This window comes from Macaca nemestrina, chromosome 5 (genome assembly GCF_043159975.1).
Source record: "Macaca nemestrina isolate mMacNem1 chromosome 5, mMacNem.hap1, whole genome shotgun sequence".
NCBI lineage: Eukaryota > Metazoa > Chordata > Mammalia > Primates > Cercopithecidae > Macaca > Macaca nemestrina.
In genome coordinates this window covers 141249955-141270307 of record NC_092129.1, presented here as the reverse complement: position 1 = coordinate 141270307, position 20353 = coordinate 141249955, and the positions used below count along the sequence as shown (strand labels likewise).

Sequence of the window (20353 nt, the reverse complement as noted above, 5' to 3'; positions counted from 1 at the left end):
ACTGGAGACCCGGTAGTGTCGGGACTGGATCGGAAGACCTGAGTTCTGTGCGAAGCCACATTTACCAGCCTTGTCTTCGGGCTAGACACTTTGGCGCTCTGTGCCTCAGTTTCCTCGTCTGTAAAGGGCATCGCTCTTGCTCTACCTTCCTTGGCTTGCTGCTGGACAAATTATGTTTTTTGAAAAAACAATACCACCTGCCAATTGCTGAGCCGCAGTGAGCCTGGCACTGTCCTGGGCGCATCGCCCAAGACCTCCGTGTTCTCCCAGCTTTGTAAATCCCGCCGCTTCTCCAGCCAGTGAGAATGGGAGCTAAAGGGAGGGGTGGGGGTGAGGCCAGAACCTGGCTGTCTAGCCAGAAAGAAGCCCCTCAGCACAAAGCGGCGGCGCGTACCCCCAGGCCTAGGGGTCGGTGTCAGGGGCACTGGGAGAGTGGAAGCTGGGGGTAGGGGAGCGGAAGTCCCTGCTGGGAGGCCCAACTTCCCCTTCGCCCCTCCCCCCGGCCTGCCCCGGGGCAGGTGAAGAGGGGACCGGGCTCCGCTCCAGGTGGCGTGGCAGCGACGGGGGTGGGGAAAGGCCCGGCAACAATAGCACTTTTATTTGGGACTGTTTGGTTCTGAGCGGGTGGGCGGAGGAGGAGGCGGCCGGCCGGGCTGCCGGGGAGGGGGCTGGTCAGCGGCATCTGGCTACACACCTGCTCCCGCTTAACCCCGTGCGCGCTGGGGCAGGGTGCGCAGCGCGGGGGCGGGGAGCTGGGGGCGTTCGCAGCCAGCGCCAGGAGCGACCCAGGCTGCGGGCGGCCAGCCTCGGGGGCCCTGGGCCAGGTCTGGCGGTCTCGGGGAGAGCAGGAATGGGGCTCCCTAGTGGGAATCTGTCGAGGGGCACCACCAGGGCTAGCATTGTCCCGCTACCCCTGGTGGTGCCCCTCGACCTGCGCTGGCCCCTTAGGGCTCCCTGGTCGGCCTCCAGCGCGCCAGTGCGGCTCGGGCGGGAGAGGGAAGGCGAGGGGTGGCTCCGGGGCCTCGGCGCTGACTCCCCGCCGCCTTCGGGCCGTTCCGGGAAGCCGGCCTTCCGGAGGCGGCGCGGCGGCCGCGGCCATGCCAAGGGCGCGGGGCGCGAGCCAGGCCCAGCGGGCGGCCGCCAGGCGGGGGAGCTAGCGCTGGGCGCGCCCTCGCGCACTAAACGCTTCCAGGCTGGCCTGCAGGTGAGCCGGGGCGCCCAGCACACCGGACCCCGGGCCCGGGCCTCGCCGACTGTCCCTGCCGGTCCGGCGCCCGGGAGGCCTAGCCCTGAGCTGCACCTGCCCGCGCAGGGACCCCCGCCCCCTCTACCCCACACCCCCACCCCAGAGCTGGCGCTCTCGCCTGCCGCACAATCGGAGCTTGTTTGTGGGCGGAGGAGCCGCGCCGGGTGCGGCGGCCCCGCGCCAGCCCACTGATCCCATAAAATATTATTTGTGTTTAAAAATTCCAGTAATTGGCTATGCAGCCGCTTTTTCCGAGCCCTGTGCCAAGCGCAGTAAAATCGCAGTCCGGCTGGGGTTATTTTCATCATGCAAATTCCCATTTCTGTAAACAGGGTTAAAGCCCCTGGAAGGGGCCGGGCTAGAACCAGAGGGAAAAGCAGAGGGACGGATGTGTTCTCAGACTCTGGGAGTTGCTCAAACCGGGCCTCCGCTCCTGTGATCACCCGGCTGATTAGGGAGTGTTATTCAGATAATTCCCCCAAACGCTTTTCCTTGCAGACCAGTGCCTGGACTCTACTGGTAAAATCTTTCCTTTCCTTAACCTTCTCCTCTTTCCCCATCTGATTATCTTACACCATTAAATCATGGAAATAAAATTATTATCGCCTCTTTTATCACAGGAGCAAACAGAGGCCCAGAGAACGGAAGAGACTTGCCTTAGGTCACACAGCAACTTTGTGCTGGAGCCCAGGCTAGGTTGCCTGACTGCGCAGCCATTGGCACTGGTGTAGGGCTTGGAAGAGGAAGATGCCCGAGCGGGTCCCAGTGCAGCTAGGACAGCACAAGGTCCCAGCTCTGGGCTCTGGGATGCTGTGGACACAATAAGTCTTCTCCTGGGGGAAGACTCCCTCAACCTCCAAACATACCCACTTCCTGTCCCTGGGGCCGCCTGGAAAGGAGGAGAAGGGAGTCCCTGCCAGGGCCTTGGAAACCCTGAGTAATAGACAGGGGAGCCTCTGCCCTGCTCCACCCAGTGATGGCTGCTGTCTGCGGCAGAGAGCCACTAAGAAGAGGAACCACACACGTGGGAGGCACAGATTTTTTAAATACAGGCGGAACTGGAGCCCAGATTCTGAAGCTGAAAGGAGAGCTGGGGCTCCCAAAAGAGTAAATAATAATATATTATTTGTAATGTAATAATTGTACTACAAATAATACATTATTTCTGTATTGTATTGAGTACCTAGTATGTGCCAGACACTACTTCACGATTTGTCTCATTTAACTCCCACAAGCCTAGGAAGTTGGGCATAAATATTATACCCACTTTCCAGATTGACGATACTGATACTGAGGCTCCAGGAGCTTAAGTTCCTTGCCCAAGATTGCCAGTAAGGATTTCTCTGGGGATTTCTGTGAATGAAAGACCAATAGGTTTCCTTCTGTTCCTCAGCAACCTCAGGTTTTCCTACCAGCCAAGCCTCCTCCTTCCTCTCTCCATGTCCCTCTGCAGTCCTGTGTGCAGACCACTTTCTTGCCCTTGTTCCTCCTCCCTCTTATACTCAATCTTCCCTCTCCCTTCTCCCTCTTCAAACCACAAGCTCTCCAGCCCATGCGGTTGAGGGATCCCTTGCTAGACAAGCCTCCTGCGATGCTGCACCTCCACCACCCACTCCAGTGGGGTAAAGGAAAGTAGCAGCAACAAAAACAAAAACAGCTTCTCTTTCTCAATGTGGTTGTGTGCTTAGTAGTGCATCCTCCGTGCCCATCCAAAGACACACACACACCCCAAAAACGGAGTCCAGATTGTGGTTCAGTAAAAGGAAGGCATTTCTAGGGGCCTGGGATTCTTTCACAGCCAAGTGGGCGGCCTTGTGGGTCACTGAGTTCCCGTCACTGCCACTGTCTCAGCACAGCCTGGAGACTCCCTGCCCATGGTGCTGCCAACAAAATTCCTGTAGCCTCTTGCTCAGAAATCCATTTCAATCCTAGGACTCCAGGATTCCAGCTACACTACCATATAAATACAGGGCCTCATTGTAATCAAATTGAAGTCAGTTATTGTGTAAGTTTCGTGTCAGTCTCTAAATAGAAATGCCTTCAAGGTGGCTGGTATCAAGGAGAGAAGCAGAAAGGACCCTCAACTGGGCCCAGTAGGAGGACAGCTTCCTGGGAGGGGGAGAAATACACCATGGGAATGGGGAGTGGGAGGAAGGGGGCTACTTATTGAGAGAGAGAAAATAGCAGTGTCTGGTGAATTCTGAAGGGCACTTGCTGCCAAAGACTCTAGTGTGAGTTGTAAGAGAAAGCCAGTACCCAGAGTCCCAAAGCAAGCAACCCTAGAGGTCTCACCTCTCCTTTAGGGCTTCTCTCAGCCATCTGGATTTCCTACCTTCAGTCTTCCTTACTGTTTACTGCTGAAGTGGGGCCCTCAGTGTGTCATGCTCAGGTGAGAGGCCCTCCCCTTAAAGCACTGCACAGTCACTGCCAGGGCCTGGACATGGGTTTTGGGGCCCCAGGGTATATGCCAGATGCCCCTTCCTGCTCATTCCCTAACTCCAGGTCCCAACACCTCCTTTCCAGAGTCTGTCAGGAGGATTTTAAAGTGGGCAGCTGCCTCATCCCTCAGAGAAGGAAAGAGCTCCCCAAATGAGCCGAGGGCTCTGTCTGCGAGACCATCTGTGGCACAGAGGATCTAGGGGAGAGTTGGCAGAAACTTCCAGAGAGTTCACCCAGGGTGAAGCCACAGTGGTTCCCTGGGGTGTGTGACTCACATGTATGATGTCACAGTGGGATTGGGAGGTGTGGCCAGCACCCTTGAGCTCATATTCTTTGGGACTTTGAAGGATATAGACGGGCACTTCCTCCCTCACAGCTGTCTCTCCCCTGCTGTCACCCCACAGAGGGTGGGATGGAATGGGGTGGGGTCCCATGACCTTTTGTCCATTTGGAAAGTGAATTTGGAGATCCTTTTCAAGGACGGGCGCAATCAGAGATGACCACAAGTCCCAATCTGTAAGGAAATACCAGTTAGAGAAAGATATACAGCAGAAAACCCACTGTGGTACATTAAAGATTTCAATCAGCATACTTTACATCACAGGTACAAATATGTGCTTGTGACCATCAGAAAGGAGCGAGGGGCTAGGAGGACCTAAGCAAGGAATGCTTCAAGGTGAAGAACGGTCAAGGCTTTGAGCGGGCTTTGCATAACTGGTAGAATTTTTATCAGGCAGAGTGGGGGCTGGCAAAATATTCTGGATGGTGGGGACAGCATTCAAATAGCCTGGAATACACAGGCCTAAAACAGGAACCTGGGATGAGAGGACTAACTGGGAGAGGTGAGAGGAGATGGGGGGTTTCTGACATCTCCCCCAAACCCAGGAGCTGCTCTCAATCCTGGTTCCCTTTCCTGGTCTGAGGGTCCCCTCTCCTCTCTCCATTTTTTTTTTTCTTTAAGAGGAACGTTGGGTGAGATCCATCTCCAAACCTGTGTGTGAGACCCCATCAGCAGAGGACATTTGTGGCAAGGAGGAGGAGGAGGAGGAAGAGGAGGAGGAGGAGGAGGAGGAATCAGGATGTGTTGTTCTTGCCTTCTGCCTCCTTTGCTGTCTCTCCATCTCTGATCCCCACCCTGGTGTCCCTGTCTCCTCTCTGCCTCTCTCTCTCTCTCTCAAGATCCCTCTGTCGCTGCCTCTTCTCTCTCCCAGTCCGCTCTGATCCAAATGTCCCTTCACGTTTGCTCAGGAACAAGACACTCCTCCAAGTGCCCAGGCAGGAGTCGGTGTTGGGGGCTGGTGGCCTGGCCCAAGTCCTGCGGGGAGCAGGCCCCATGGTGGGAAGAATATTTCTCCCTGCCCCGATCTCTGGACCCTCCCTCTGTGAGTACAGCCTGAGGACAAAGATGATGCTCCACCCCAGCCTCCTACTCCACCCCTCAAGCCTTCCCCTCCTTGTCATCCAAAGAAAAGCCCACCACTTTGGGGGACCAGCCTCAGAGGAAGCCTCAGTCAGCCTCCCTTGTGAAGATCCCCAAGGTGGAGCTGAGGCTTCCTCCCAAGGCCAGGCCCCAGGCCTCCCCTAAAGGATCCAACACCTTCCAGGCCCAGCAACAGCTGACCCCAATGACAATTTGGCCTCCGATTATTATCAAAACCCCCTCCAAGAGCTTGCCTCTCAAAGGGCAACATGCATCCTCCGCCAAGGAGGCCTCTCGCTCCCCGGGTGCATGTGACAACCCCTTACCCCACCTTTCTTCAAAATAAATATTTTTGTTAGATCAGCAATAGTCTACCTTTTTCTTCTGCCCCGAGAGAGAGAGGAAAGACACAATCTCACTCACTTTCAGCTGTACTATTGCATTTAATCTTCACAATAGCCCTAAAAGACTGAAAATATGTCAAATTTTGTAGATGAGGAAACTGAAGTTCAGAGGAGTTAAGTTACTTGCCAAGGTGGCAGAGCAATGATTTGATCTCAGATCTGAGTCTGAAGTTCATGTCCCCTTCACTGAGCCCTATAATATCCCACAGGCAGATCAATGACAACACAGTGGACAAGAGACAGGGCACTTACAAAACCTTGAATCTATCACTCAAGGCGCCCATTATATCTGTCAGTTTACTTTTTTTTGTTTTTTTTTTTTGAGACAGACTATGGCTCTTGTCACCCAGGCTGGAGTGCAGTGGCACAATCTCAGCTCACTGCAACCTCCGCCTCCCATGTTCAAGTGATTTTCCTGCCTCAGCCTCCCAAGCAGCTGGGATTACAGGGACCTACCACCACACCTGGCTAATTTTTGTATTTTTAGCATGAGCCACTGCACCCAGATTGAAGACTTGGGGCCAACTCTCCCCATGTCTCCACCCTGAGACTTTATTCTGCCCCCTCTTCCTGTTACTGTGATGCTCAAGCCAACACTAGCAAATCCATACATACCTCCTGCCCCGAATTCTCCTGCCCAAGTTATGTATCATGCAATTTAGATGGTTTTCTCCCCTAATAATTTATATCACCTCATTCAAAATTTGGTCCATAACCAATATCAAGGCAGAGACTTAATTTGAATCCTGTGACTTGTGACACAATGGAAAAGTTGGGCCTGGCATGGTGGCTCATGCCTGTAAACCCAGCACTTTGGGAGGCTGAGATGGGTGGATCACCTGAGGTCAAGAGTTTGAGACCAGCCTGGGCAACATGGTGAAACCCCATCTCTATTAAAAATACAAAAATTAGCTGGGCGTGATCGTGCATGCCTGTAATCCCAGCTACTCAGGAGGCTGAGGCAGGAGAATCGCTTGAACCTAGGAGGCGGAAGTTTGCAGTGAGCCGAGATAGCACCATTGCACTCCAACCTGGGCAACAGAGTGAGACTTGGTGAAAAAGAAGGAAAGAGAGAAAGACAGAAAGGGAAGGAAGGGAAGGAAGGGAAGGAAAGAAAGAAAAAGAAAGAAAGAAAGAAAATGTGAACACTGACTGGATATTTGTGGATATTAAAGATTTAATTTTTTTTTTTTTTTTTTTTGAGACAGAGTCCTGCTCTGTCACTAGACTAGACTGCAGTGGCACCATCTCAGCTCACTACAATCTCCACCTACTGGGTTCAAGCGATTCTCCTGCCTCAGCCTCCCGAGTAGCTGGGATTATAGGCACGTACCACCATGCCCAGCTGATTTTTGTATTTTTAGTAGAAATAGCGTCTCACCATGTTGACCAGGATGGTATCAATCTCCTGACCTCGTGATCCACCCGCCTCAGCCTCCCAGAGTGCTGAGATCACAGGTGTAAGCCACCACGCCCGGCCAAGACTTAATTTTTTAATAATAAACCTTTTTTTAGAAGAGTTTTTGATTTACAAAAAAAGTGAGAAAATAGTACAGAGAGTTCCCATATACCCCCTGTACCTAGTGTCTTCTATTATTAACATCTTACATTGGGATAGTACATTCATTAGAATTAATAAGCCAATATTGATACATTACTATTGTTATTATTATTATTATTAAAGTAGAGATGTGGGAGTCTCACCATGTTGCCCAGGCTGATCTTGAATTCCTGGCCTCAAGTCATCCTCTGACCTCGGCTTCCCAAAGTGCTGGGATTAGAGGCACGAGCCACCATGCCTGGCCTGATGCATTAACTAAAATCCCTAGTGAATTCATATTTCCTTAGTTTTTACCTAATGTTCGTTTCTGATTCCAGGATCCCCTCCAGGATGCCACATTTAATCGTCATGTCTCCTTACGCCCGCCCCCCCTTACTGTGACAGTTTCTTAGACCTCCCTTGTTTTTGACGACCTTGACAGTTTCAAGGAGTACTGATCAGGTATTTTGAGGAATGTTCCTCTCTTGGAATTTGATGTTTTTCTCGTGACTAGACGAGGGTTATAAAAATGGGGAGGAAGGTCACAGAGATAAAGCACCATTTGTATCACATTGTATACAGCAAGTTTTGTGACTGTTACGTTGCCCTTGATTACCTGGCTGGGGTAGTGCTTCGGCAAGTAACTTAGATTTCTTCACTGCAAAGTTAGGCTTTCCCACCACCCTTCTCCTACTGTGCTCTTTGGAGGGAAGTCACTGTGCGCAGCCCTCACTAAAGCTGTGGGGACTTACACTCCTCCTCCTTGAGGACAAAGTATCTACATGAAGGATTTGGATTTCTTCCGCATGGGAGAGTTCTCTCTTCTCCTCCATTTATTTATTTATTCAATTATTTATATCAGCATGAACTCAGGGGTACTTATTTTATACTTTGGGTAATAATCCAATACTAGTATATTTATTTTTTTCGCTCAGATTGTTCCAGTTTTGGCCATTGGGAGCTATTTCAGTTGGCTCCTGTGTTCCTTTGACATACCCCCATCAACGTGAGAGTTTTGTTTTGGCTTTTTTGTTTTGCTTTGCTTTGTTTTAAGCACTTCCATGCTTTCTGGAACTATAGACACTCCAAACTCCTCTTGTATATTTTCCCGCCCTAGTCTTGGAATCAGCCATTTCTCTAAGGAGCCCTGTTTCCTTTCCTTGGAACCTAGCTCTGGGTGCTAGGTGTGCAGTTACAGACTTAATTTTTGTATGTAATAAAGGTATTTAAGATATTTTTTAAAGTTCTTATCTTTTCTAGATGCATATAAAATGTTTATGGCTGAAATAATATAATGTCTGTGATTTGCTTCAAAATAATATAGGGAGAGACAGAATATAGACGAAACAAAGGCTGGGCACAGTGGCTCACACCTGTAATCCCAGCACTTGGGAAGGCCGAGGTGGGCGGATCACAAGGTCAGGAGTTCAAGACCAACCTGGTCAACATGGTGAAACCCCGTCTCTACTAGAAATACAAAAAAAAAAATTAGCCGGGTGTGGTGCCGCATGCCTGTAATCCCACCTACTCAGGAGGCTGAGGCTGGAGAATCACTTGAACCCAAGAAGCAGAGGTTGCAGTGAGCCAAGATCGCACCATTGCGCTCCAGCCTGGGCGACAGAGCAAGACTCTGCCTCAAAAAAAAAAAAAAGGAAAAAGAAGAAGAAATAAGACTGGCCATGAATTGCTCTATGTTGAGGCTGGGTGATGGGATGTATAGGGACTGTGTATACTGTTCTGACTACTTTAGTATATGCTTGAAATTTCTAGAGTAAAAATGTTAAAATACTAAAACGAAACTCGGTCCCACTTACCTCCTCTAAAGGTGTTCTTGGTTGCTCACATGATCTGGCAACTGCTCCTCACTCCTGCCGAACTCTTTCGTTCTTTCTTGGTCACACTGCCGCACTGAGGTTTCCCAGGCCTCTGCTTGCTGCCAGCCTGAAGACCAGGTATCTCCTCACAGTGGCACCACCGACCCTCCCCAAGCACCCACTCCGTGCAGGGTGTTATAACAAGCGTTCATGATGCTGAGGCAAATAGCGCAGGTTTGGTCCCTGCCAGCTATTATAGTTATTGGTTTCTTCAGGCACAAATTCTTCCTGACACGTTCTCTTTTGAGATTTTTTTTTCAGTGTTCCATGAAGCCTACTCTTTCTAAGTCTATGCTAAATGTGTAAAAGAATGTTTTTCAAAATGCCCCCCAGTGGCCCCAGCACTAGAATCCCCTCTAGGTCTTATTGAAAATGCAGACTTTGGGTCCCTGATTCTCTGGTTACTGAACCTGCAGGTCTAAGGTGGGGCTCTGGGCTCTGGTTTGTAATGAGCTCCATATCTCCCTTCCCGGGGAGGAGGAGGTCCTCGAAGTTCATCTCTCAAAGCCGAGGGTTCTTGGCTATGAAGAAGGATGACGGTCATTGTCTTACATATTTATCTATTTATTTATTTATTTTTAGAGACAGGATCTGGCTCTGTTTCCCAGGCTAGAGTACAATGGCGCAATCGCAGCTCACTGCCGCCTGCAACTTAAGCAATCAGGCAATCAGAGGGGTGAACCATCACTCCTGGCTAAATTTTTTAATTTTTTTTCAGAGATGGGATCTTGCTATGTTGCCCAGGCTGATCTCAAACTCTTGGGCTCAAGTGATCCTCCTGCTTCAGGCCTCCCAAAATGTTGAGATTATAGGCATGAGACACGGCAACCGGCCAGCCTTTGCTTTTTTAATCTCTCCTTGTTTCTACTTATCTGCCCCATTTTGTTCTGTCTGTTTCTGCCCTCTGGCAATCTCTCTCTTGTCCCTTGGCCTGCCTCTGACCATGGCTTGTTTTGTGGCCTGGGCAGAAGGTGCTGTATCAGGCAGGGTCACGACAGGAAACCAAATTTACCCCCAGCTGGTTCAAGCGAAGAGACCTAAAGACATATTTCTAGAGTTAAGGGGAGGAGTTAGGGATATTGAGGCACCAGAGACTAACAACACTGGATTCCATGATCGCCCTGAGAGGCGACCAGTGAGGGCTGAGGGCTGGGGGAGGGGCTGCCTGCAGGAACTGCAGTCTTGGAGAGACCTGGGGTTGAGCCTCTCCTCCCTCTCTCCTACCCTAGTTGGTTATTCATATTGGCCAAACCCAAAAAGAAGCCAGAGGGCTCAGCCTCCCTTGGCTGACAGCAGAGTGGAGACGGGTAAGCAGCAGACTGGGCTGGAGGTGAGGGGCAAATGGGATAATAGGCACATTGGGTGTGCTTCTCAAGTCCTGACTGAGCAGACCCTTTGATCATCAACCTCCAGGGCAGGCTCCCAGGCTGCTCCTAAGCCCTCCAGAGAACCAGTGTCTGAGGAGCTGAGTAAGGTCTTGGCCCTATTCTTTACTGTCAGGACTATACACTTCTTAAAGCTCAAGTGAGAGCGTGCCGTGACTCCCTGTTCTCCCTCTGCTCCCAGGAAATCTCTGCTTTGCTAGTATTTCAGTGAGGATTAGGTTTTTGCAAGTGTCAGAAAATCTAAGATAACAATGACTTATAAAACATAAAGGTTTATTTCTCTGACACATGCAGAAATTTCATATATAGGAAGCTCAAAGCTGGGTGGGTGGATTCACAAAGTCATCAGAATTCCAGGCTCCTTCTGTTATTTTGCCCTGTCTTCCTCAGTATATAGCTTCCACCTCATGATTCAAGAGCGCTGCTAATGCTCCAGCTATCAGATCTACATTCCAGTCAGCAGCAAAAAGAAACCTTGAAGGATTCTCCTTCCATTTAAGATTCCCTGGAAGCCCTACATACTTCCATTGACATGTCATGAGCCAAAATCCCATCTCATAGCCATGCCTAGCTACAGTGGAGGCCAGAGAATACAGTCTTTATTCTGAGTGGGAACATGCACAACAAAAGAATTAGTGATTCTATTACTAAGGAAGGTGAAGAGAATGGATACTGGGGTTGACTAGCAGTTGCTGCTGCAACTGGAATGGTTGGTACTGCAGGATTTGGGGTGTTGAGGAGGCAGCGGGAGAAGGTGCATGTAGCAAAGGGTTTAAGGCAAAGGAAGAAACACAACTCCACCTCTCAGCCTCTACTCCCTCAGGGAGCCTGTCCCAGGAAGTCTTCCCCACAGCTGCAGCTAGAGAGAGCTTTCCTTCCTGCCACTGAACTTGCAGCCACAGGACTCAGTCACAACACGCCCTGCAGAAAACACCTCCGTATGGTCAAGACCTACCATCATTTTTCTGTCCTTGATTTTCTGCCCTTCTCAGCAGCATTAGCCACGTTTGGAGGTGTCCCCTGAAACCATCTCCTCTCCCAGCTCCCATGGCCCTCTGCCAGCCCCTCCTACCTCCCAGCCCCACACACTCCTCGCTTGCTGTTACTGGCCTCTCCTTGCTGTAGCTCTAGGTCTTCCTCATGGCCCAGGCCGAACCCTTTGTTTCTCTGTCTCTCTCTCTCTTCTTTTTATAGAGACGGGGGTCTCACTATGTTGCCCAGGCTGGTCCCAAACTCCTGGCCTTTGGTGATCCTCCCAGCTCGGCCTTCCAAAGTGCTGGGATTACAGGAGGGAGCCACTTTGCCAGTCTGTTCCCAATACACACCTTCCCCAGGTGGTTTCATCCATGACCATGGATTTAAAGACTCCATATGGCTCCAGACCCTACAATATTATCTCCAGCCCTAATCTTCTCTCCTGATTCATTTCTCCAGCTGTTCACCTCCCACCTTCACGGGCATCTCAAATGCAACATAACCAAAGCAGAGTTCTGGTGTTCCTCCCTCATGCGGGATTCCCCCTCTGGAAATAGCACCACATTTGCCAAAACACTCCAGCCCAAAGCTAAGGTGTCCTCTTCAATTCTTCCCTTCGCCTCACCCCTCATCTCCAACCCATCAGCCAGTCCTGCTTGGTCAAATCCATATTGGACTATATATATAATTTTTTTTTTAGACTGGGCCAACAGCACACAGCATAGCCTCTAGTCTCCTGCCACCTCTCCCACTTCCTGACTTGCCACTCTCCCCTCATTTCCTGCAATCATTGCCTCACCAGGGTTTGGGGTTTGTTTTTTTGGTTTTTTTGTTGTTGTTGTTCAGTTCTGCAAACAGGCCAAGATCTCTCCTGCCTCACTGGCTCTAGCCCTGAGTCTTCTGCCCCTCTGCCTGTCAGGCTGTTCCCAACCCTTTATCTTTTTTTTGAGATAGAGTCTCACTCTGTCACCCAGGCTGCAGTGCAGTGGCATGATCTTGGTTCACTGCAACCTCTGCCTCCTGGGTTCAAGCGATTCTCATACCTCAGCCACCCAAGTAGCTGGGATTATAGGTGCATGCTTCCACACCTGGCTAATTTTTGTATTTGTGGTAAAGATGGGGTTTCGCCATGTTGGCCAGGCTGGTCTTAAACTCCTGACCTCAGGTGATTCGCCCACCTCGGCCTCCCAAATTGCTGGGATTACAGGCATGAGCCACTGCACCTGGCCTATTCCTAGCCCTTTCTCATCCTGTAGAGCTCACATGTACATGGCATCCTCCTGGGTGGCCACCCAGCTCAGTCAGCCCTTTGTTAATTTTCTTCATTTTGCTTAGAGTTACTTGCCATTATTTTTGCAGTGTTTTTTCACGTCCACTGACTTTCTTTCTGTCTGCATCATTTGATTAGAATACAAACATGATGAAGACAGGAAATGTGGCCATCTCCCCTGGCACAATTGGTCCAGCATAGGCCTTGACCCATAGAAGGTGTTTAAAAAATCTACTAGATCAATGACGACCCTTTCTCTATCCTCCCTCACACCTAACTGATTGCCAAGGAAACCACTGGAACTCAGTGAAGATGCTGCTGACGATTAGCATCTCCAGCCATGCCCTACATAAACCCAGAGTTCTTCAGAGGCCCTAGCAGCAGGGGTACTGGGTGCTATCCCACCCAGAAACTCTGCCTCCTCTCTTCCTTCTGCTTTCCCCAGTGCCCACACGAGCTCTCACTAGCCAACAAGCCTGGGATACAGCATCATTTCTAAAGCCGGGCACAGCTTGTCCTCACAACCAATGGCAGAGGATAGATTGGCAAAAGACAAGATTCTTTTCCAAATGAGAAACCATGCCCCAGAGAGGCTAAATCATTTGCCCAGGACCACAGTAGTGAGTGGTAAGGTGGGATTCAAATTCAGGGCTGTCTGATCCACTTAAATTATACCAAGCCACCAGGAGGGGTTGTGAGAAGGGCTTGGAACCCTCCCTCCCTGTAGTGTGCCCACCCCTTCCCTGATACCCTTCTTACCCTTCCACCCTGGGGTTCTGCCAGGAGCAAGAGGTAAGGAAACAGGACCTCAAAAGTCAGAAAGTCTGGGAGGGTAAGGGCAAGGTGTGTGCTGGTGGGAGGACCTGGGGTTTGGTCTTGGGCAGGGACAGAGCCCTGGTTTCCAGTCCAGGATGGTGAAGGGAGAAGATGGGTAGAGAGGTTGATGGGAAGATGTGACCACCCCAAATTCTGAATGCCTCTGTCTTCTTTCCTTGTCTATTACAGGGCTATGCTCAGGAGGTTGGAAATTTGGGGCAAGGAAGGGACGTAACCATTTCCTGTCCCTGACCTGCCTGCCCACAGTCCCCTCACCTGACAGGGCTCATAAGGACTGAGGCATGTGCAGTGAGAGGGAAAGAGGAGGGGCAGTACAGGAAGGGGGTGCATCAGTGCCCCCCACAGACAAATGGGGGCTTGCCTGGGGACGTGGTTCTATCAGTCTTTAGAAGAGAAGGAAAGGTGAGAGGCGCCTCAGCCAGGAAGGAGGGAAGCAGCGGGGTGAGCAAGAATCAGGATGAGAAGCCTGGAGGTGGGGAGGGCATAGGCCCTGGTCTGACTGGTCAAGGAAGAGCAGGGCCTGAGAGGAAGAACCGTCAGCAGAAATGGCTACCCTCCCTCCTCCCACTCAGAGTCCAGCCCTGGCCTCCTACCCCCACCCCCACCCAGGCCAGGAAGAGGAGTGGGAAAAGGCCCTGTCACTAGGAGACCCTTTGTACTGCCAGCTTTTGGCTTTTTGCAGGGGAACAAGCCCCTCTCTAATCCGCAGCCGTCAGCTCCTAGGCCTAATTAATAGGAATTTGCCCCCCTACTTGGGCCTCAAGCCTGCAGGGCAGGGACAGTAGGAGGAGAGGAAGTGGGGAGGTATGGGCACCCCCACAGAGGCCCTCCTGAAAGTTAGTTGGGGCTGGGGGTAGACCCTACCCCAAACCTCAGGTCCTGACCCCAGCCCAGCCTGGGAGGGGAGCAATGAAAACCGAGCAGGTCAAAGGGCAAGGCCAGGCTGGTCCCTGGTATTCCTGAGAGCCTTGCAGGCTGCTGAGCACCTCCCCTGCCCGTGGGTGGGTCTGCCACCCCACCCCAACACCCTCTCTGTGTTCCCCTCTCCTTCCAGCATGCACCAGGGGAAAGACCACGGAGCTCAGAAAACCTAGTTCATAGCCCAACCTTGCTTCTCAGTAGCTGTGTGGACTTGGGCGAGCTGCCGAGACTCTCAGCCTGTTTCCTACTCTAAAATGTCGTCTCTAAAAGTCATAGACCTAGGAGCCAAACTGACCTCGTGATGTATTAGTGAGAACCCAGGGACAAAATGTCTGGGAGGCCAAAAGCATCTCTCAGACAGTCTCCACAGAACTCTTTTCCAGGTCCAGGAAGTCCGAGGGAGCTTCCTGGAGGAGGTGGCTGGGGAGAGTGAAGGAGCCGGTAGGGGTCGCTGTGCGTGCGCTCGCCTGGCGAACGCGCCGGGGCTGTGGGGAGGGGGCGCCGGCCTGGAGAGGACAATGTATAGTCTGTGTTCTAACACCCACCCTCTCCAAACGCACACTTCCCACCCCGTCTCTTGTCCCTCCCAGCCCCGGGGCCAGACCCTGAGGGCTCGGGCCGCACCTCACGCGTCTCTCCACCCCTAAGGTCCCTCCTGACCCACCCCAGGGCGGGCTTTTCTCCCCTTGGGGGGCCGGGGGCCAAGAATGGGCGCGTCAACTGGGGCAAATTAACACGTAGGAAAACACCCCAGCACCTGGAGAAACAGGAGCTGGGGCTGGGGGAGGGCGGCCAGAGCCTTGGAAGTCAGAACCCGAAAGGAGCGATAATTCACCCTAGTGTCCCGCGGCCTCCCGCCTGCCCCCTACTCCCGCCTCTAAGCCTCTGGTTTCAAAGGCGGACAAACAGCGCACTGTGCTTGGCCGCGGCTCCCTCGCTAAATCTTCCTGTCTTCAAGTTCTTGTAACTTGAGCCGGCAGAGCTGACCCTCCCTCGGAGGCCTGAAGGGTAGGAGAAAGGGAGGGGTGGGGGAAGAGAGAGGGGGAGGGGAAGCGGGAGGGTGGGGGTAAGAGCAGGAGGGAGGTGCCCGGAGAGGGTTCTGACCATCCCGTTGGGACCTCAGCCCTCACCCATTCCTCCCGGTCCGGGCAGCCTCTGGGCCCCAGCTCCAGCCAGCCGACCCCTTCGCTCCATTTTGGGGGGTCTCTCTGGGACAGATGTGGCTTTAGAGGAAACCTTTACAAAGTGGCAGCTTTGGGGCGCGTTTGGGATTCTGGAAGCTTCTGAGCATAGTGTGAGTGTGTGTGAGGGGATGGGGGAAGGCCCAGCATGTGGAAAAGTCATTTTCATGCTTGAGTTGGGAGCAGACAGAGATCAGGGGAGAGGAGGGAGTCCTCGCTTGCAGAGGGGGTGTAAAGTAAACTAACCAGGGAGGAGCCTCCCACAGCCACTCTGGTCTGAGACAGCGCCTGCCCAGAATCCCTCTCCACAGCTCTTCTAACAACTGAGGATCCCTGGGGCCAGCGTGAGTGGGAGTGGAGGAAGGAGTCCAGGAAATCCCTGGAGATCCGCAGCCTGGGATGGCCCCTGTTGAGATTTTCAATGGGAGAGCCCTCCTCCCTCCCTGGGCTGCTTCCAGGCCTAGGGTGGAAGCAGAATCTCAAAGCACGTGGGAGCTCAAGGCTTCCAGGGAGGGCAGAGGACATTTAATTAAGAAGGAGCCAACTGCATAGGGGAAGAGGTCAAGATTTTATTGGTGGGGGCACGGGCAACAGCAGAGGTGAAGGACAGGGCTAGAGGTGGTTGAAGCCGGGGTAAGAGAGTCAGTGAGATTTGAGGGAAAAGAGTCATGGGAGGTGGGGTTAGGGTGGGTGTGGAGTTGGAGTTAGGATTCAAGGTAGGGAAAAGCGTTGGTACCAGGCATAATGATAAGTACGGAGTTCATTCTGTTAGCAATCAACAAATATTAATCGAGGACCTCCCATATACCAGGCTCTGTTCTACTTGCTGGAAATAACATATAGCAGCGAGTACAGCACAAAACTCTGCCCCCTCAGAGGTGACATGCCGGCGGTGGAAGCAGAGAATAAAGTAAATGGGAGAATAAATGGTATATCAATGCTGTAGAGACAAAGCTGGGAAGGGGGTTAGGGAGTGATAGGGCATGCATTGCAATTTTAAAGATGAGCTCATTGATAAGGTGACATCTGAGTCAAAACCTCAAGGGGTTAAGGAAGCCAGCCAAGTAAATATCTTGGTGAAGAGCATTCTAAGCAGAGGGAACAGCAAATGCAAAATCCCTGGTGTGTATAAGTACACCCAGTTCATTCAAGGAACAGCTAAAAGATTAGTGTGGCTGGGAAGAAGGGGAGGAGAGTGGGGAGGAGAGAACAGGCCAGAGTGGTGATGGGCTGAGAGCAGGGTTGGATTAGAATCAGAGCAGACGTCTGCACTAGCTCTGTCTCCCCACTCTTGAGTGTTGGGGACACTGAAGGCATGTAGGCAGAGGCCTGCATGGAGGACTTGGATAGAGGTGGGAGACCAGGGTGGAGACAAATGAAAACAGGTCTCCAGGCAAGGAGGTGCCCTCGAGGCCTCCTATTGGGCCGGGGCACCTGACCTCAAGACGTTTCCCTGTCTCATCAATGTCTCCCCCTCCAAAACACGAGACACCAGTTCACTTGGAGCTCATCTTCAAAACTTTGTCATCCATCCCCTGCAATTTGTTTGCTAATAAAAAGATTGGGGGGTGGGCTGTCTCTTTTCCTCTTCATCGCCTGCTCCCAATCATCGCCAGTGTTCTCCTTCCCTTCTCTCTCCTGCCGGCTCCCTCTCCCTTTCTCTCCCTGAGAGCTGATGCAGTTAATTGGAGCGTCTTGAAAGTGCACATTAACACACAGAGAGCCAAGGAGACGTCTTGGCAGCGAAATATCATTATCACTTCTTGAGCTCCAGCCAAAATCCCCTCGCGGTCAAAACACAATTCTTTAAACTAAACAATTAAAGATTTGTGCAAGTGCGGCTGCCATGAGGTATCAGGCTGGGAGCGGCTGCCCCTGCCAGTGTCAGCAGAAGTTAGCAACCTGCTCCATGCTCTGAGCCAGGTGATGGGCCCAGAAGGAGGAAAAACAGCAGGCCCAGAGCGGCGGCCTGGAGACCAGGAACAATCTGCCCCTGTCTCCAAACCAGGACAGCCACGGATTTGAGATCCTGGGGGAAAACATGGCAGGCCCATCCAAGCTCGCCCAACCTCCTAAAACCCCGTGGAGAGCTGGGGTTCAACATCAATCTTATAGTCACACTGGACTTAGTCAGTATGGGACCCAGTCCCTTGCAGAGGCCCATGGATTTGGAAATGGCAGACCCAACCCTTTTCATTCCCTGCTCCTACCAGCACATTTTCAGAAACCGCATGCCTGGAATAAGAATCATGGGGTGCCACTGCACCCCAAGCTCATGCCTGCCTTCTCCAGCTCAGAGCTCTGACACAGTTGCACATGCTTAGATGCAGGGTCATGCACATCACATGGCCTGAGTCTGGAGCAGAGAGGTGCTAGAGCTACCACTCCAGCCCTGCCCCGTATGGGAGTTTCCACCTGCACAGACCTCAGTGAGGACCCCACCCATGTATGGTCATGGGGCAGGTCCGGCCAATGCACTGCCGAGTTAATGTGGTGAGCCTGAGCAAGTCTCTGACTCTCTCAATTTCGGTTCTCATGTCCTTGCCATACAATTTGGGCTTTTTTTTTTTTTTTTTTTTTGCCTGTTTTCCTCTTGAGACAGAGTCTCACTATGTTGCCCAGGCTGGTCTTGAAGTCCTGGGCTCAAGCAATCCTCCCACCACAGCATCCATAGTAGCCGGGGCTACTCTGAACTAGCCCCAGTAGTGAGCATGCACTATAGGTTCATGCCACCACACCTGGCTTGATTTTGAAGATTCTTTTCCATTCAAAAGTGTTGCTGGGCACAGTGGCTCACGTCTGTAATCCCAGCACTTTGGGAGGCCGAGGCGGGTGGATCACTTGAAGTCAGGAGTTCAAGACCAGCCTGGCCAACATGGTGAAACCCTGTTTCTATTAAAAATATAAAAAAATTAGCCAGGCGTAGTGGTGGGTGCTTGTAATCCCAGCTACTCAAGAGGCTGAGGTGGGAGAATCGTTTGAACCCGGGAGGCGGAAGTTGCAGTGAGCCAAGATCACACCATTGCACTCCAGCCTGGGCAACAAGAGCAAAACTCCATCTCAAGAAAGAAAGAAAGATGTGTCATGGACCTGTGATTGCACGTACCAAGTTCAAGGTCTGTGGATGTATTTTGAGCAACAGGCTTAGAAAGCCCTCTCCTTTCACACCTGGAAAAATTCCTTTAGGCTATGCTTTCCAGCAAACCAATTCAATCAAAGACAGCCACTATGCCCTGATGAGGGAAGTTGGGGATACTGGGGAAGGATCCCTCTGTCTCCAGCTGTTTTGGAGTGTCTCTCTTGGAGCAGCCAAGGAAACTTGGGTCTGGTGGAGCAAAGATTCTGGAGCCAGACAGTGTGGGTTCAATCTTGGCTCCCACTCACTAGCTGTGTGCTAACTGTGTGACCTTTGGCAAGATGCTTACCTCTCTGTGCCTCAGACGTCCCATCTGTAAAGTGGGGCTAACAATAGCACCCACCTTATGAAGTTGATGTGAAGATTAAATGAATTAAAATATGGAAACCAGAACCGTGCCCAGCCCATAGTAGGCACTCAATGAATAGTCGCTATTATTATTTCTGTGGCTTTTCTAGTGAGTATCTATAGCACCTTGTCTCCAAAGATGACCTTAACATTAATCACACTTCCTCAAGTATATACTCTCGTGTAGGACTGATCCCTCTCATGTCAAATCTGGGACAGCCCAGGGTAACCCATAGAATGTGGTAAAAGTGACACTGTGTGATTTTTTTTTTTTTTTTTTTTGAGACGGAATCTCACTCCGTCACCTAGGCTGGAGTGCGGTGGCGCAATCTCGGCTCACTGCAACCTCCGCCTCCTGGATTCAAGCGATTCTCTTGCCTCAGCCTCCCGAGTAGCTGGGACTACAGGCACATGCCACCATGCCCAGCTAATTTTTTGTATTTTTAGTAGAGACAGGGTTTCACCCTGTTAGCCAGGATGGTCTCGATCTCCTGACCTCGTGATCCGCCCGCCTCGGCCTACCAGAGTGCTGGAATTACAGGTGTGAGCCACCTCGCCTGGCCAAGGTGGTTTGTTCCTCAGCAATGGGCATTAGAGTCAGGGCAAGTCAGAGTTGGGAGGGGCTTTGGTGATCCTAGTTTGACTCTAATCCTAATCAGATCATGATGTCACTCTCCTTCTCTTAACCGCACAGTGGCCTTCCGTCACATTTTGAATCAAATCTAAAATCCTCTCTAAGGCCTGCCAGGTCTTACATGCCCTGTGCTCCACTTCCCCTCAAACCTCATCTCCTACCACTTTTTTCTTCCCTTCTCCTGCTGCAAGCACTCTGTCCTCTTTGCCCTTTCTTGAACATGCTAAATGGGCTGTTGCCTCAGGGCCTTTGCACAGCCTCCCCCCTCTGCCTGGAGTGTTTTTCCTCCCTATTTCACCCTTTCTCTCTCCTTACCCTGATTTATTTTTCCTCAGGTTACTCACTGCTACCTGACATTATATTACACATTTATGTATGCATGTATTGGTTGCCTTTAAGCTTCCATGAGATCAGGACTTTTTTTTTTTTTTTTTTTTTTTTTTTTTTTTTGAGACAGAGTCTGGCTCTGTTGCCCAGGCTGAAGTGCAATGGTGTGATCTCAGCTCACTGCAACCTCTGCCTCCAGGGTTCAAGCAATTCTCCTGTCTCACCCTCCCCAGTAGCTGGGATTACAGGCATGCATCACCATGCCCAGCTAATTTTTTGTATTTTTAGTAGAGATGGGGTTTCACTATGTTGGCCAGGCTGGTCTCGCACTCCTGACCTCAGGTGGTCCATCCGCCTCAGCCTCCCAAAGTGCTGGGATTACAGGCATGAGCCACTGAGCCCGGCCGAAGTCAGGA

The 20353-nt window shown here is 51.5% G+C and overlaps 1 long non-coding RNA gene across 2 annotated transcripts; it reads left to right on the top strand.

The window, feature by feature from the left end:
- Positions 1-4038: 4038 nt before the first annotated feature.
- LOC105489627 (uncharacterized) lies at positions 4039-5468 on the top strand. 2 transcript variants are annotated; one of them, XR_011623727.1, is made up of 4 exons: positions 4039-4201; positions 4290-4361; positions 4647-4766; positions 4934-5468. It is a non-coding gene; the product is annotated as an uncharacterized lncRNA (long non-coding RNA). The 2 variants fall into 2 exon arrangements; XR_003019835.2 differs by having other exon boundaries at positions 4042-4361.
- The last annotated feature ends 14885 nt before the right edge of the window (positions 5469-20353 follow it).